This window comes from Symphalangus syndactylus, chromosome 19, assembly GCF_028878055.3.
Source record: "Symphalangus syndactylus isolate Jambi chromosome 19, NHGRI_mSymSyn1-v2.1_pri, whole genome shotgun sequence".
In the NCBI taxonomy this organism is placed as follows: domain Eukaryota; kingdom Metazoa; phylum Chordata; class Mammalia; order Primates; family Hylobatidae; genus Symphalangus; species Symphalangus syndactylus.
The window spans coordinates 56,520,257-56,525,023 of record NC_072434.2 but is presented as its reverse complement, the minus strand read 5'-3'; the positions used below and the strand labels follow the sequence as shown (position 1 = coordinate 56,525,023).

Below are 4,767 nucleotides of genomic sequence, written 5' to 3'. Positions count from 1 at the left end.
AGATCCTGTCTTGGTGGGAGAACTGCATCCATCCACTTGGATCTTGAAAAGTGAGCCTCTGCCTCAAGTCCCAGTTGCTACAGCAGTTTCACTGAGCCCAGGAACCTGACCCCACAGCTGTTCCAAGCACTAGTACCATGGATCCCAGTGTTGTTGCAGCTGCCTGAGGGCTGTGTCAGACCCAACATCAACAGATATCTCCTCAGCTAAAACTTTCCACTGAGAGAAAGACAAGAACAAAAGAATTGCTAAAGCCCTGGCCTTTATAACCTACACAGCCACTGTCACTGCCACAAATTCCTGCAGCCTAGAACATAGAGGCACTTGTAGTCATTGTGGACATTGATCACAAAAGAAGCTGGATGGAGACTACATCATGTACTCACAAGGAACCAGAGCCACTGCATCCTACCTACCCAGCAATCTCAAGCCCATCTGAAGGTGAAAGTCTTCCCCTACAAAAGCTACTATTTAAAGTTTGGAGGAGGTGATTGCATCATCAGATTTGAGACATCAATGCAGAAAAACAAAAAACAAAAAAGCAAGAAAATGAAACCACCAAAGGAACACAATAATTCTTCAGTAACTGACCCCAAAGAAATGAAAATTTATGAATTACATGAAACGGAATTCAAAATAATGGTCTTAAGGAAACTAAGCAAAATATACAAGAACACAAATAAATAATTCAATGAAATTGGGAAAATCCCAATGGTATTCTTTACAGTAGTAGTGGAAAACAATTCCAAAATTTGTATAGAAACATAAGAAACTTAAAATAGTCAAAACAATTCTATGTAAGAAAAACAAAACTGGGAGCATCATATTTCCTGATTTTAAATTAAATCACAAAGGTATAATAATCAAAACAGTACGGAACTAGCATAAAAACAGACACATAGACCAGTGGAACAAAATAGAGAACCCAGAAATAAATCCAAACATATACAGTCAACTAAATTTTGTAAGAAACTGATGATTATTTTCCATCAACCTTATTTTTGTGTTGCTTAACAGTCTGTGGAAAAACATCTTAAAACCACTCAGTGGTTGTTCCTACCCATTCAGTGGCCTGAGCAGTGGGAGCTGCTGACCAGTCTTCCATGGCAGGCTGAGTGCTCCAGTCTTCAGTAGGGAACTACTAAATAGGCACAGAGGGCACCCGTGCTGCACACCTTCAGACCAGTCTGCAATCTCAGGTTGAGTAGCAGTAAACTCAGCAGCTGAAGCAGTCTATTCAATCTGAAATTCCTACTTGGTTACAGCTTTTTCAGCAGCAGCCTGTTCGTCCTTTTTAAGACATGATCTCTGTAGAAGTAGAGATCAGGCATAACCCCTCATAGGTGTTCACAGGAAATGGTGCCATGCATGCAAACCATTTCCCAGGCCAGCATCCATCACATAAAACCCACTAAGTGAGTTCCCTTGTTGTTGCATGGGATGGCAATATCCACATAGTGCAGAGGAGAATCTGTGTCACACAAACCAATGGTAGGCAGGTTACCATAAGATGCCTCTATGAGAGGATGGTGGTCAACCCTGGGCTCAGTAACCATCAGAACCCATGGCTTCCAAAAGACCATCTGGATCTGGTTAGTGACGTTTTCAGTGAAGTAGCAAGTAATAGGAGTAGCTTCAATGGCAGCAGCAAACTTTAGCAAGGCCCATTGGCTAGTATTCTTGGAGGATATGACATGGACATCAGCAGAGTTTTCAGTGGCAACAAAGATACAAGCTGCCAGCAGAAGCTTCTCCCAGGTCCTCCTCATATTTATGATGTAGATGCCATCACTTTTCCTCTCATAGGTGTACTGTTCCATTTTGAAGTCAAGGTTGTTTCCACCTAAATTGGTTCCTGCCGCAAAAAACTTAAGAACATCCTCCTCTTTCATTTGCAGGACATCAAGGGCTTTGGACATTGTGAAAGTTTCCCTTTAAATTATGACAGAAATCCACAACAGCACCGTTTGGACACCTCTATATGTAACATGGCTACAGTCAACTAATTTCTGACAAAGGCACCAAGAGGACACAATGGGGAAAGAATAGTCTCTTCAAATAATGATACTAAGAAAACTATTTCCACATGCAAAAGAATGAAACTGGATGCTTATTTTATACCATGCACAAAAACCAACTCAAAATGGATAAAAAGCTTAAATATAAGGTTAGAAATTATAGAAACTCCTAGAAGAGAATATGGGGGAAACTCCTGGACATTAGTCTTGGCAATAACTTCTTAGATATTACATTAAAAGCTCAGGCAACGAATTCAAAAATAAATAAATGGCACTACATCATTCCAAAAACCTTCTGCACAGCAAAGGAAACAATCAACAAAAGGAAATAGCAGCCTACAGATAGGGAAAAATATTTGCAAACCATATACCTAATAAAGGGTTAATGTGCAAAATTTATAAAGAGCTCATACAACTCAATAGCAGTAAAACAAATAAGCTGATTTTAAAATGGGCAAAAGACTTGAAGAGACATTTCTCAAAAGAAGTTAAAAAAATTGCCAAAAGGGATACAAATAGGTGTTCAACATCATTAATCAGGGAAATGCAAATCAAAACCATCATGAGATACTACCTCATATTTGTTTGCATGGCAACTAAAAAGTCAAAAGACAAATGTTGGTGAGGGTGTGAAGAAAAGGGAGCTCTTGTGCACTGTTGGTGAAAATGAAGACTGGTATGATTATTATGAAAACCAGTATGGAGGTTTCTAAATAAATTAAAAATAGAACTACCATATGGCCCAGCACACCTTTTTCTGGGCAAATACCCAAAGAAAATAAAATCACTATCTTACAAAGATATCTCCTGCCTGTGTTCATTGCAGCATTATGCACAATAGCCAAGATATGGAAGCAACCTAAGTGTGTATTGATGAATGAACGGTAAAGAAATAGTGGCATATATATATGAATATTATTAAGCCCTAAAAAATAACAAGCTCTTGCCATGTTTTACAACATGGATGAGCTTGGAGGACATTATACGAAGTAAAATCAGCTAGACACAGAGAGAAAAATATTGCGTGATCTCACTTATATATGGAATCTAAAAAAAAATTAAATATACAGATACAGAGAACAAAATATTGGTTACCAACAGCAGGGGAGAGTAGAAATGGGAAGGAAATGGGGAGATGTAGGTCGAGCATACAAAGTAGCAGATATGTAGAATAAACAGATCTAGAAATGTAATGTATAACATGAGGGATATAAATAATAAACTTGCACTGTATTTGCAATTCATGCCAAATGAGTAGATTTTAACTGCTCCTGCCACATGCAAAAAAAGTAACTGTGAGATGATGGATATGTTAATTTGCTTCCATATAGTAAGCTTATTACTATCTATATGTATTCCATAACATGATCATGTTATATGCCTTAAATATACATAACAAAATTTATTTTTAAAAAATTAATGAAATAAAAGCAGATCAGTCTTCATCATTGCCAAAGGAGTTTGGCAATGGATTCTTGGATGTGACATCAAAAGCATTAGCAGCAAAAGAAAAAGCAGATAGATTAGACTTCATCAAAATTTAAAACTTTCGTGTTTCAAGGGACATTAAAAAGAAAGTGAAAAGAAAACCTACAGAATAAGAGAAAATATTTGCAAATGATATATCTGACGAAAGCCTAGTATCCAGAATATCTAACAAACTCCCACATCTCAACAACAAAAAGACAACCCAATTTAAAAGTGGGGCAAAGCCGGGCGCGGTGGCTCACGCTTATAATCCCAGCACTTTGGGAGGCCGACGTGGGTGGATCACGAGGTCAGGAGATCGAGACCACGGTGAAACCCCGTCTCTACTTAAAATACAAAAAAATTAGCCGGGGGTGGTGGCGGGCGCCTGTAGTCCCAGCTACTCGGAGAGGCTGAGGCAGGAGAATGGCGTGAACCCGGGAGGCGGAGCTTGCAGTGAGCCGAGATTGCGCCACTGCACTCTAGCCTGGGCGACAGAGCGAGACTCCGTCTCAAAAAAAAAAAAAAAAAAAAGTGGGACAAAGGACTTAAACAGACACCTCGCCAGTGAAGATATACAAATGGCCAACAAGCACATGAGAAAATGCTCAACATTGTTAGTCATTTGGGAAAAGCAAATCAAAACTACAATGAAGTACTACCTCACACCCACTAGGACGACTATAGTAATATTTAAAGCAGAAAAGAACAAGTATTGGCCAGGACACAGATAAATTGGAACTCTTGTACATTGCTGTTAGGAATGTAAAAAAGTTCAGCCACCGTGGAAAATAATTTGGCAATTCTTCAAGAAGTTAAACACAAAATTGTCATATGACCCCACAATTCCACTTTCAGGGCTATCTTCAAAAGAAATAAAAACAGGTATGCAAACAAGCACATGTGCACATAATTGTTAATAGCAGCACTATTCACAATAGCCAAAAGACAGAAACATTTCAAATGTCCATCAACAGATGAAAGGATAAACAAATGTGTATTATATTCAGTTAGCCCTCCATATCCTGGGTTTTGCATCCATGGATTCAACCAACTATGAATCAAAAATATTCAAAAACATTGTGTCTGTACTGAATATGTACATACCTTTTTTCTTGTCATTATTTCCTAAATGATATAGTGTAACAATTTTTATATAGTATTTACATTGCAGTAAATATTATAAGTAATCTAGAGATAATTTAATGTATACAAGAGGATGTGCATAAGTTACATGCAAATACTACCTGGAACCAATCCCCCATGGATACCAAAGGATGAC

The 4,767-nt window shown here is 38.2% G+C and overlaps 1 pseudogene; it reads right to left on the bottom strand.

Moving 5' to 3' along the window:
- Positions 1 to 1,033: 1,033 nt before the first annotated feature.
- On the bottom strand, positions 1,034 to 1,919 carry LOC129458265 (small ribosomal subunit protein uS2B-like; annotated as a pseudogene).
- Between the last annotated feature and the right edge of the window lie 2,848 nt (positions 1,920 to 4,767).